We start from the raw sequence: 14281 nt of genomic DNA, 5'->3' as shown, positions 1-14281 counted from the left end.
TGCTTCCCTGGCAAGCACAAGAGCCTGAGTTCAATCCCCAGTTCTGACAAAGAAAAAAAGAAAGAACATGACAAAATGTCAAATGGATAAAGCATAGAATGCTACTTAAGCTGAAACAAAAAGTTTTCTCCCTCTTTTATTTTTATTTGTGCTCTAGAGTAAAACAATGTCCTTACTGAAGCAAATAGTAGTGCATCTATTTATTGAGAGTGTATCATCATAATTCCAAAATATGAAATACATAATAAGGCAGTCTGAGATAAGTATGGAAAAGATTATGCAGAGAGGGGGAAGGAAGATAAATTAATAGACTATATCTAATAGAATTTTCTTTCTTTTCTCTCAGGCATGCTTTCAGAATCAAATGAGATAATATTTGCAAAATTGTGTTTCATGTTATAAATCAATGGAAAGATGAAAGCTTTTATTTTTATCAAATAGATATATAGTCAGACGTTAATAGATATGATCATTGACTAAATTCTGCTTCAGCTATAAATTTAGTACCATAAAACAAAATCACACTACAAAAGGAAAAAAGAATATGAATACATGATTTATTTGTAAATATAGTATTTACATTGTTCCTTACAGTTACAAATGATAAAAGGCTTTTATATAAGCCTTTCTGAATAATTTAATTGATGCTTGTTATCACCACGCTTTACTCTAGCTTATATCATACTGAGCTGTTTCTAGGCACAGTACTCCTATAATTTTACCCTTGGTCAGAGTTCTAAACATGGAGTCAGTCTAGAACTGAGTGATATTTTTTTCACTGATGAATTGATCACAATTAGTAGGTTTGTCGTAAAGAAAGCATCACACCATGTGGAACAAACATGGGGCCGGCCAGATAGCTCCGTCAATTAAAACACTAGCTTAGGTAAACACAAGGACCACAGTTTGTCCCCCAGAGTGCTGATCATCTCCCACCGTCCACCCCTCCCTGTCCTGGGTAGCACTGAGACACTGATTGAGACTGGGCATGGTGGTACCTGCCTGTAATTCCAGCACTTGGGAGGCTGAAAACAGAATGATCACTGTGAGTTCAATCTATGTAGTGACACCGTGTCGACCCTGTACTAAATACGCAAAAATAAAAGAGTAAACACATATGTGAAAGGAAACAGAAAAGAAACATAAACACAGGGAATGTGAAAAATCAGCATTAATATGGTAGGGATTCTATGAGAAGAAGAAGTAGAAAAGATTAAGAATTAAGATTAAGAAAAATTAAGCCAGAGAAGATAGCATGACACCACTCAGAATGCATGCACATTCTGATTTTATGTGATAGCTGTTCAAGCTCATCACAGCTTTCTGTGACCTAGCTGGACAAGTAGGCAGACTATGAGGGGGGTTAGTGAGAAATTAAGTCATAGAAACTATTTCAAAGCATTGAGATCTTGGGACCTGTTGCAGTGCAAAAGCTGCAAAACTAAATGATTTTATGTTTTTAATTTTAGATTAATTGAAAGCACAAGTCTTAGTGTTCTTATCTGTGATGTGAATATGATAATTTTATCTTGAACCACGATGAGCTGCTCAGTCGTTAGTATCCATTGTAATGGTTAATTTTCTGTGTCAAGTTGACTGGATCATAAAATATCTTTATACCTGGTAAAACATCATTTCTAGGTTTGTCTGTAAAGCTTTTTAAAAGACAGTAATGGAAAGGCCATGTGCTGAAGAATAAAGTGTAAGTCACGGATGGGTTTCATATCTTACAGAGTTCTCTAAAGCTGTATCAACTAAAAACATCATAGCTGCTTCAGTTTGTGTAAGTGAACTCTGATACTTACACAAAGATGATATTGTCAAATAATGTCCCTCTCAGCAGGTGTCCCCACCATAGAATCAACGTATGACTACATTTGAATAGCGCTAAAACAAGTTCCTCACTCCTATGCCATGGTGGCTGTGCATTATCCAATGTTTTGAGGGTCTAAATAGAACAAAAGGCAGTGAAAAATTTATTTCACTTTATGTCTGAATGAGCTAAAATATTAGTTTTCTCTACCCCTTATTCTACCTTCAGGTTACACAACTGGCTTCCATGGTGCTCTATCTTACAAACCTTAAATCAGAAGACTACTCATCCTCCACCAGCAGGTGAGGTAATTCCTTATAATAAATCTTCTATCCACTGTATTGTGTCTCTCCAGAAAAACTTAATACTGTGATCACAGAATAAAAAGTGAAACAATGACACAGTGTACACTGAAGACAAAATTTATGTAGAAAATAAATGCCCTTGATTATTAACATCATTGTTAGTTATTTAATCATGTATAAATCATAGGATATAGTTGTGACTTTACTAGAAAGTTGTTCAAAGCTAAAAAACAATTGTAGAATTGAAAGAAATTATTTTCTAGACCACTGTATCATGGATACTTTTCTCTCATTGCTGAGACAAAATGCTAAACACCCCAATTAAAGAAGAAAAAGTTTATTTGTCTCACAGTTTGTGGAGGTTTGAGTTGATAATCAGCTGGTTCCAAGGTAGGGTGGCATGTCAGAGGAACAACAGCTCCTGGCAGTGGATGACAGCAAAAGCAGCAAGAGCAAAAGGGAGGGGAGTGAGAGAAGACTCTCTGTCCCTTATATTGTGTGTAGGCTGCCTAATCTAGGGTGGGTGTAGCTCTCATACCTGAAATCTCAGCATTGTACAATGAATCAATCATATAATCTAGATTCAGTCACCTCCAAAACCCCATACCCCATAATTGCATGAGGTTTTGGAGGTACATCAAGATGAAACCATAACTTTTCACCCCTGGCCTCCCAAAGATTCATATACTTTCATGCACATAAATGGCACCTAGTCTGTCTCAAGGATATGCCAATGTGCTAACAGTTTCAGCATTGCTGAAAAGCCTGAGTCCTGAGTCTCCTCCAAAGGCAAACTCTTAACTGTGAGTCCCTGTACAAATGAAAAGAAAGTTGAACACTTCCAACATCCAATGGCACAAAATATGCATTTCCATTTCAAAAATTACATACAGGGCATATAAAATAATAAGAACAAAGCTAGTCCAAAGTCCAGGACAAATATGAAGTCCTGTAGTTTTATGTGGAACATCTGAATCCATCTGTGGCAAGTTGAGAGCTCCAAATGACTTGAGTGGCTCAACCCCCTTGGTATGTCCAGTGTAGTTCCCAGGGATTCTGTCTTAGGTCAGCTCACTTCCTCCTTGCAGGTTTTCTCAGACAATCCTTATCCCTAACTTCTCCAAACTTCTAGGGTCTCCACTGCACCTGGGCCCTCAGACTCACAGCTTCATACACTGCACTCTCAGGGCCACAAGGCCTGCATTCTCAGGATCTTTGGAGAAGCCTTCTTAACCACAAGACACTTATTCTGCATGCACCTAAAACCAGTACCACATGGATGATGCCAAAGCCAGCTGCCAGCTGGAAGGGCAGCCAGGCTTTCTTCTCTCTGCTGTAGGGGATGAATGCCTGGATCACTGAGCACTATGAGCCTGACTCTGAGGAACAAATTCTCTATGCTGCTGCCATTCTGGAATCCAGCGCATCTATCACTGTTTTGGAACACAATGTGTCTGCCTCCATTCTGGAACTTGGCACCCTGCACCTTTCTCCTCAGAGCAGTCTTTCACTTATATAGTTTTGAGGCTTTAAAGGTGGAGACTTGCTGCTTCTTGTGATGGCCCCCAGGACATCTTTCATATTCTCCTGTTCCTTATCAGTAATCAAGAGCTCCTCAGATCTATATTTGCAATCCAAAATTTAACTGGAGGTTTTTTCCCCCTAGCCAAACTTACAACATTTTCAATCATCCTGCTAGGCTCTCTGCTCTTGAATTGCACTATAAATCTGGCTAAAAGCTCCCAACAATAGTCATGACACTCCCTCAACACTTGACAGCCTTGAAATTTCTTCTTCCAGACTAATTATCCCACCACTTTTAATGTTAGTCTCAGGCAGTCTCTGGACACAATCAAAAAGCAGAAAAACTTTCTTCCAAGCCATACCATACATCATCTGAAGTCCATCAGTGCAGTCCTTCTTCCCAGCAGAAACCTCCCAAGTCTCATCTTTTCTGGCAGGATTTCTGTCAGTCTCTGGTATTCTGGGCTCTGACCAGAATCTCCCATACAGAGTAGTCTATGGCATTCAAGCTCTGTTCTTTCAAGTGACATCTCTGAACCTTTAAAAGTTCTTCCCTTAAGCCATTTATTTTCAAAGGCTCTTGTACTACATGTTTGGGTATATTCACACCAACTTCTCTGGTGCCCAATTCTGTCTTCGTTACTTTTCTCTCCTTGCTGAGACAAAATATACACCACCAAAATTAAAAAGGAAAAAGTTTATTTAGCTCACATTTTGTAGAGGTTTCAGTCCATAATCAGCTGGTTTCAAGGCAGAGTAGTGTGTTGGGGAAAGTACAGTTCAAAGCAGTGGAAGAAAGCAAAGCAACAAGAGCAAAAGGGGAATGGAGTGAAAGAAGTCCCTTTTTGTTCCTTACATGGAGACTTCCCACTTAGGGTGGGTGTGGCACTTAAACCCTGATCCCAGCACTAGATAATGAATCAATCCAAACTCTAGACTCAGATGCCTACAAAGCCCAACCCCCCATGACCACATGAGGATTTGGCAGGACATCCAGTGATTAAACCATCACACCACTTCAGGAAAGTTTTTTGAGAGGGAGTCATGAACTAATACAGAAAAGTTCTTTGGTAGGAGATCTTTTGTTCACTTTAGTCACCAACAATATCCAGATGATACTGTGGCTCAGGGAAGAAATATGATACATGGAAATAGTTTTGTAGCGCTCTGCATAAGACATAGAAAATTGTCCCCAACATGTTATCAGATTGTAACCTAAAATACTTTTTGGAAGTTATTTATTAATTTTGGTAACTGTCTTTCAATTTTTAGTCTTGTATGAAAGATCCTAAATTAACTCGGATGAGAACAAAAGGAATATCGCATTAATGCCAAAATATTGACACAAAAATGAAGGAGTGGTGTCTTTGGGGACTGTTTTTCAGTGAGCTTCTGATGTTAGAATACATTCTATTTATAACTAGACTTTTGTTAGTCTTCTCTTGGGTAATCGTAGTTTGCTAGACTATCATCTACAACTATTTTAGCAGACTGTAAGTTTCTGAAGAAGCAAACAGTCTTTATTTACACATTTGGCTGTCCTGTTTTATTTAGGAAGGAGTGAAGTCAGACCACATATGACAAGCAAGGGCCACAGGAATCTTGGATTAAGAAGTTCATTTTCCCAAATTATAAGTAAATCCATAACTAGCAGTAAAGAGTAGACACATACACATATGATAAGAAGAAATAAGGCAGAGATCAAATGCTAAACTAAATGCTATAGAATATCTTGTTTACAAAACACTATAAATTATCTATTTGAGATTAGTGGATTTTGTGTGTGCATGAAGCAATGAATTATATGCTATGCTATGGTCTGAAATTTTCACGAATAGCCATACACACCCTCACAGAAATAACAGTTGTAAGTAAAGCAGGTTCTTTTTAACTATGAAATGGATCATGCATTTACTCATTTACTAGTTTGATATTGTGACAGATAGTCAAGCTCTCTATGGACAGATGTTAGAAAATAAAAGGTTTGGCGTTCTAATTTTTGAATCACCAACAGGCATCCTTTACCACCTCTCTGTGTGAGCCTCCACATCTTGAAAGATTTTACTATTAATATACATTTATTAAGCGAAAAGTGCTTTATTTTCTGTGTTACTTTAATACAAAACACAAACATTTGCCCGGTAATCAGTGCCATTATGCAAATGGAACTCCTCCTCTCACAGAAAGTGGAAGGATTTGTACAAAAGTAATTTTTTTTAAACTCTTTAACAAGCTACAGCAGATTTTCCTATTGCTAATGGTACTCTATCTTCTAGACTGATTTTAAAAGCAGAAACAGTTTATATATTACCTATTCCCCTGCATAGCCTTTAAATTGTCTCAGGATGAATATGACTAATTTGGAAGTGAAAAGAATCTGCAGATAGACTTTTAGAAAGATATTTCAACATTGATACTTCTAAATTCTAAAAAATTTATAGGAACAGGGCTATCAAAATGTTATATATACATATTTTGAAAAGGTGAAAAGTTTATTAATTTGTTTAAATTTTGAAAACCAGTGTCATATACATTACTACACTAAAAAGGGTAGTTTTCCATAAGTTCATCACTTCAGTCATTCATAGTATAAGCAACTGATCACTTTTTTGATTAAAAAAATAGAACCACTGTTGAAATCTTTGTAATTTATAATTTAATATACTAGCATATAGTAATTGTTTGTTAATGCAATTGAAAACTGCACTAGAATTAATTGATAAGTCATAACCTTGTTCTTAGTTAAGGAATGAATGGTAGTCTATTTACACTTTCACTTTTCATATTCAAATATCAATACTGAAACTAGAACATCACTATTAGTTCTTTAAAGTACACTTAAAATTTAAGTAAATAAAGTTAAAAATATAGCATTTTGCTTCCACAGTGTTTTAATATGTTACTAGGTGTATGTTTTTACAAATATATATATATATATATATGTATAAATATATATATATGCATATATACCTATGCATAATATAAAATGCATAGATACATATGTACCTATGCAAATATATTACAGCCATGAGACTAAGGAACCTAAAATGATGCTAATATTTATATTGTTTCAATTCATTCAAAGTAAATAGAAGAATGCACTGTGGTATAATAGAGTTTGGCTTAATAAAGAAAACTTTTATCAGCGATTCATAATCTTCTTTTGGAAATGTTACTGCATTGTAAGTTTCAATGGAATCACTTTGCTCCCTAATGGTTTCTTTTAATAATTTTCTTTTATTTCCTTTTAATAATTTTCTATAGTAAAACTTGAGCATTGACTCAAGGATGAAAATTGAATTTTCTTAGAAGTAAAATGTGATAGGTATTATTATGGTTTCTCCAGTATAGTTTTAATGATGATGAAATTTGTATGCCATAATAAAAAGACAGGACCAAAAGTCTAGTATCCTATAAATAGAAGACTCTTGGTATTGTGAATAATACAGTGTGTGATCTCACCCCAAATTACACAATTTTTTCAAGCAAAGAATATATTCTATACCTGTATTTATTCAGCTTCCTAAAGAAGAGTTGAATAAATTAGATTTTTATTATCCTATATCTAACATTTTGAAAAAATAAGTCTACTTTTTAACACAGTGTAATAGCTTTTATTCTCTTTTATATTATTTTTACAACAAGAAAGTAGCAGAATATAGTTTTTCTTCTTTCTGTTGTTCTTATTCTTCCTAAATTGGCACATAAAATGGCATTTGTCATAGAAGATATGGAAGTGCACATACACTGTGAATCCTCTTGTCAATCCAATTAACACAACATGATTTCGTATAATTACTAAAGAATATCTTATTGCCTAGGTTGGAGAAAGAGTTGGTTTATAAACACAGAGGAAGATACACTCCACCCTAGATGATTCCTGCTTAGAGTGAAACAAATACTGTCTCATTCAAATTGTGTTACAGTAGTTTCTTCCAGTGTAAATAAGTGTTCATTTTGTGCAATCATGTAATTAGTTCCTATGACTTTGTTCAACAGCTTTTACTAAATGTATTAAATTACACTATATCCAATAACCAACAGATATCCACAGAATTTCTTTGATGAAAGTGAAAACTTGTGCTGATCCAGCCACTATGGTTCAAGTCACGGAAACAAAGGGAAACCAAACTGAGAATATTCATTCTGCTCTGGCCCCTGACTACAGCTATTACGTGAAAGTTATCTTTTCTCTCTTTGAGCAGTTGACACACTGGATAAAAGAAATGCTCCTTGACAGTACATCCCCTCTCTGTGCTCACTTCAACTATGTAAATACAGGAAAGCCTTGAAAGCGAGGTCAGAAACAAAGCCCCAATCTATCATTCTTTTAGCTCCTCAAGCAGATGCTTATAGCTCCCTGGCTGGGAGCTATTTTAGTTTTCCTTTTAAGGCTTCAATTCCCTTCAGATTATGTGCATGTGACCCACATTGGGAAATGTCACTGAAAGTATCATGGGAAAAGGTATTTCAGAAATATTTCAGAAAGAAGTTGCAAAGATATTAAACCCATCTCTCTTGTGGTGGGGAGTTTTGCACCCTTTCCCTCAAGCCATTTAAGAAAATGTAAATGGGAAAGCATTTTGTACACTGTCACAGCAAGAACCAGACTGACAGTGTAGAGAGTAATGAACAGGGACATGCTCCATAGCAAGGTTATGTACTGGAGGTTTTGCAGCATATGAGTTTGCTGTGTTTTTAGAGAGCAAACAGCTTCTTGGAGGCTTTTCTCATTTTTGAACATTTTTATGTGAGACTAAATGATTTAATCACAATGATGCATTTGGAACCATTGATAAATATGTAATATTTAAGGGCATAATGCATTTTAAAACTAAATTTTGTTGAGAAACAACCTGTTCAAACATAACCACATATTGAGTTGTTATATTTCAATAAAGCTATAAATTGTACCTGTAAGCCAATTGTGTTTTAATAATAAAATTACAATGACAACTTGCTGTTTGAAAAACTTCACAAAAAAGTACTCAAATTGCTTATAAATGAATTTAATAGACATGGCTGTCTTTGCAATATAAATTACCTAACTTTTAAATGAAAACAACTTTTATGAAATGTTACAAAAGTGAATATCATTGGTATCTTAAAGATACATTTTTGCCTCTATATTTTATATGTCTTTAGCTGATTTTTAACTCACCTTTATAAGTCATATTGGCATTTGAAACAGCTTACTATTGAAAAAGAGAGAAAGAAAAGTAGAGGAAACAATTTCAAAAGAGCTGATGCCCATATTGGAAAAAATATACCACAAGTAAAATACCAAATGAAGAGAACCATTCATGGAAAAAGTTTAAATCAGGGATGGACTCCAGGCTCTCCAGGGCTTCAGAGAATTTAACAAAATAATTGGCTCAACAAAGTCACAGAGAGAGTATCATATATTAAAATTAAGCACTTGTCTACTTTAATTTCCAACTTGACCTTTTTACATTAAGGCTAAGGAAGAGCTTTTTTCTTAGTCTATAGGAGAAAGCCTGAGGCTATCAGGCAAATTTTGGCCCAGATTGCCCTCTTGCCTCTGCTGGCAGCATTTGATGCCATCCTATATTAAATTTCCTGTCATTTTCACTGCAGAGCAGAATCATACCTGCAGCCACTGAAATGTTCAGTATTGCTTAATTGAAATCCTCATTGCTCTTATATTGGCTACTGTTGAATCCATGACCTAAGCTAACCATGAGGTTGGTTTTATTATTTTGTTTAAATCCTTTTTAATACTAACAACTAAAACAAAAAATGCAGATGCATGAAAGACAGGTAAGGATTGGGAACCACTGAAAGTCAATGTGAGTGCTTGTCATAGTCCCTTTGAATGTGGTAATGAATTTCCATATGAACCATATTTTACTAGTTTATGCCTTCATTCCAAATATATGGGTGACTGAGATGGTTTTGGCTTTTTCCCTGATGTAACATTACTTTTTTGTATTGTGCCTGCATGAAATTTGAAATACAATATGTTTTACATGTTAGGCATGTTCAGGTTTTAATGAATATTTACAAATAAACAAATATTATATATTGTTATAAAATTTGTACTTCTTTATTCATTAAAATTACCATTATGTGTAAGTCATTGATAATTTTGACTTCATTTTATTGATATTTTTAGTTTTGGAGTATTTATAAGAATTAAAGTATTATTTTCTGTTTTATAGAACACTGGATATTATATATATATTATATATAATATTCATAATTATATAATATACCCTTTATATATGTTACTTGGTTTTTAATTTTAACATCATTGCTTGTTGATTCCCAGCCTGCCATGCTGGCCTCTCCCCAGGAACGTGCTGAGATGGTGACTGAGATTGGGCATGGTGGTGCACACCTGTAATCCCGGAACTTGGGAAGCTGAAAAGAAGAAGGATCACTATGAGTCCGATCTGCATAGTGAGACCCTGTACTAAATACATATATTAAAAAATCATTAATACATTAATAATCTTCACACATATGAAGAAAAGAAGAACTCTTCATTTTTGAAATTACAATTCTGTGACTTTTTCTTATTTCTTATTCTCTGGTTAATTGATTGTTGTGTTGCTTTGACAGGTGTAAAGAAATCCTCTTGTTGTTTCAGTAACAGGCTGCTGTTCTTACATCACAGGAGGAAAATCATTATACTTCCAAAATAACAACAGACTGCTTCCCCCACAGCTCTATTATCCATACCCAGTTAGCCCACAAATTCCCAGTCCTAAACTATCTACCGTGGGTACTACACCATTCTAGGTGTTTTTAAGTACCATTCATTTAGATGCATTTGTAAAAGCACTTGCGTTTGCATCTGCAATTATTTATTTATGTGTAGGTCTTCTTGAGAAAGCATGAAATTTTGAGAAATATGCATTTTTCTTTTCTTTTTTTTCCTCTTTAATGTGATTCTTAGGATAGAATGGGTGTTTAATTAATGTTAAATGAATAGCATAATTACCTGATTAGTTAAATGACAGGAAGTAATTAGTATGATATAGAGAGACAGGATGGAGTGGAAATATATAATTATACTGTTCTTTCATGCCTTAGTAAGATAAGAAAATCAAGATATTTGCAGAACCAAAAAAAAGAAACTGGAGTGTCACTTGATCATGTCCTCAGAAGGGAGACTGGCCTGCTTCAATCTGTGGTCCAGGCACTCACTTAGGCCTCTGTCTCCCTGTGTGAGGCTGACCATCTAAAGAGTTCTGAAGACAGCAGCATGCTGGTCACGCCCTCTGGGGGGCCAGATCCTGCTCTGATATGCATTCCTGTTTTCCACCAATCAGTTCATGACACAGAGAGGACAGTTGGGTTCTTGTATAGATTGCAATCCTATAGTCCTCTATATAGGGCCAGTAAAGGGGCTGCATGCATCTTTAGAGAGTTTACGCTGCCACAAAATGTGGACTTCAAGGTAGGCCCCATTAAAGAAAAGAGGAGCAACTACATCACATGGGCTTTTTATAAGAAAACCTTCAAAATAGAAATTAAAATACAGGATACGTACTTCAGAAAACAAGACCTATTTGTGACCTTTCTATGAGGGATCCACTATCTATGATTTAGATAACCAATTAGTTTCTAAAATTAGGGTTTATTTCCCAGCTATTTGACCATTTTCAGCACAAGTACCCTTTTTTGAATATACAATTATTATTTCCATACAAGAAACTGATATATATAATGCAACTGATATGTAAAAATATAGCAGATTCTATTGAAAATGGAGAATGCTTACTTATCATTTCTACTTGAATTTTTGAAAGGAAGTCAAAGGATTTTATAAAAAGCATTTTTTATTTTTATTGATTTTATTGGTAAAAAATAGCAATGAGACAGTTTCAATATACGTTAATAGGACAGTTACAATATTTTTTACATTGCATATTGTTGTCTTCATAGTAGTTATTCACAGTACAAGATGCATACATGATGTATTGCCTAAACAAGATTAATACAAATCTTTCTTCTTATTGAACTAAGACAAAGTAGTTGTATATCTATCCTATTTTGTATATACATATTTGTTCACTACAAAATGATCTTTCATTTTTATCTCCCTTTTTTGGTTTTGTTTTGTCAGTGATGGGTGTTTTATTGCTGTAGGAGAGTCTGTATTTGGAGAAGTCTTTGAAGGACCTTTTCATACTTGACACCAGTTCAAATATTGTAGGTAATTTCTTTTTGTATTTTTTAGGCAAGTGTTTACAGGGTATTCAGGGTCTCACTACTAGATCTGACTCATAGTGATCTGCCTGTTTACAGCCTCCCAATAGCTGGAATTACAGGTGCGTACCACCATGCACAGTCTCAATTGCCATCTTAGTGTGCCCCAGGGGCAGGGCCAGTATGGCAGGCGTGGGGTTCAAACCCCTGAGTTATTCACTTGCTTGCAGGTGCCTTAATCCACTGTGCTATTTGGCTAACCCTATTGTAGGTACCTGAATTCTGCAAAATATACCAATATAATCCAATAGTACATAATAGTTGTGGGTTAACAGCAGAGCTGGCAATTGTAAGAAGTTGTTGACTTGAGTCTTTACAGCTCAACATGTTAATATGGCATTACTTTTTATACCCCATGGTTATACTTTTCTGCTGGATAGTTAAAACCATATTAAAGCAAGACCTGTAGAACTAAAAATGTAACTTTTCTATCTGCCAAAGTCAGTCAAATCTCTATCTTCAACAAAAGGGCCAAACATGCTTAATGAAAAACATTTGGCCTTGTTCAGTTTTACTTCAGTTGCATGGGTACAGTATTAAAAGACAATGATATATGAAAGAGAGTTGTGTACTTCTTTCTGCAGGAATGTTGTACAAAATCAACAGCAACTCTGTGACCAAAACATACATACTCTCCTCAAAAACACTGTAAAATATTTCTAAAACCAAATATATTAAATGAGTTTTACCAAATTTAGTGAAGATAGAATAAGGAGATTACTACAGAACATATCATAAAGTTTAGACTGTATGGATTCCCATTGTGCACAAGGTAAGCTGAGAAATCATTTGTAACAAAGTTTATAGCAATGGAGTCCCCAGCAACAGATACAGAGAAAAAAAGAAAAAAACTTCCAGAAACCCTCCGCAGCAGGTCTGCAGAGGCAAGTAGGAGAGAACTCAACCAGAAAATAAACAGAAAACATATTTTTGCTGAAAGTACAATAGTTGTGTGCTAGTGTAAAGGGAAGATTGTATTCTTATCAATTCTAGTTTATCTGAATTAGATGAGGAGATAAAATAATCTAAACAATATAACTCACAAACAAACATGGATTATAAAATAAAATATTGTACCTGAAAGTGTGATGTTGGACATTCCTCTTTCACACTTCCTGTTACCAACTAAAACCTGAAGAGATCCCCCAAGAGAAAAATAGGGACCTTAATTTGGAATTCTAAATAGCTTCTGAACTCTGATCATTGCATTAAGATTTCAGGATATGACAGTGTCAAGCATAGGTAGATTTGTTTTACAGAGTTAGAAGTAAGAGCAAAAAGGAGAATGAGTCCATCTCCATCAACTGGAAGGATGTGTTCCAATGAAGAGGCTTAGACTGACAACAGAACAAGGCCAGTTTTTAAGGACTGGCAAAGAAGAGTCAGACACTAGTTGATCATTATTTCAGTTCTGTTTCATCGCTCTGGAAGAAACCTTAGGGCTTGAGGAGTGGTTACATTACCGTGAGATGACTGCTCTTATTAGGGAGGGCGGATACTTTGGTTCCCATGGTGAGGTAGCTGCTGCTGCTTGAGAGAGGCGATCTTATCACAGGATAATCTGTGTGGCTGCCTCTCCTGCAGTGGAGGGTGATTATTATATGTTCACAGAATTCAGTGTTGCACACTGGGAGTTCTGAAACTGAAGGTTGCAAAATACTAGCAATTGGGAATCACTGAAAGCCCTGAATGTTAGATAAGCTATTCTTATATCTGTGTCCTCTATCTTGAAGGACAATGAGACATATTAGATAAATTTAAAGATGTAAACCTTGCAAAGTAGATGTTCCTTAAACTATTAGTGTGCCTACTTGCAAAACTAAACAGGAGCAAAATTCAGAGTTAAGGCAACACAGCAGACAAAAAATTATGTGTCTCGTTTAACCTGCCTTAGCTTTTTTGTATCTTATCACATCTCCTCAAATATTATCCCTCCACTTTGGAAGTTGAGCATTTATAAAATGCAATCAAACAGATATCTAGTCAAATATATTATTTCTTATAAGAAAGAGGAAATAAGGGGAAGAGAATCACTGTATATAATATTTTTTGCAGTCCTGGAAATTGAACTCCAGGCTTTTACTCTCAGTAACATGTCCAGCCCATTCTTTATATTTTATTTTGAGACAGTTTCTTAATAAGTCACTAATTTTCCCAGCCTGGATTTGAACTTGTGACTCTCCTGCGTTAGCCTTCCAGAGGCCTAAGATTCCATTACAGGCTTCCACCACCACACTCGGACATTTTTTCCTCCATTTTGAAACAGGGCCTCACTAATTTACCCAGACTGGTATTGAGCTTGCAGCCTTCCATTTCACTCTTTCAAGTCTTAGCTTTAAAGTCATAATAAAACTTCTATCTATTGAGCTATCTGTGCATTTATGCATCTCTACATGTGTAT

This window comes from Octodon degus, unplaced genomic scaffold, assembly GCF_000260255.1.
Source record: "Octodon degus isolate 3935 unplaced genomic scaffold, OctDeg1.0 scaffold00099, whole genome shotgun sequence".
In the NCBI taxonomy this organism is placed as follows: domain Eukaryota; kingdom Metazoa; phylum Chordata; class Mammalia; order Rodentia; family Octodontidae; genus Octodon; species Octodon degus.
Note: the sequence above shows the minus strand (reverse complement) of the source record.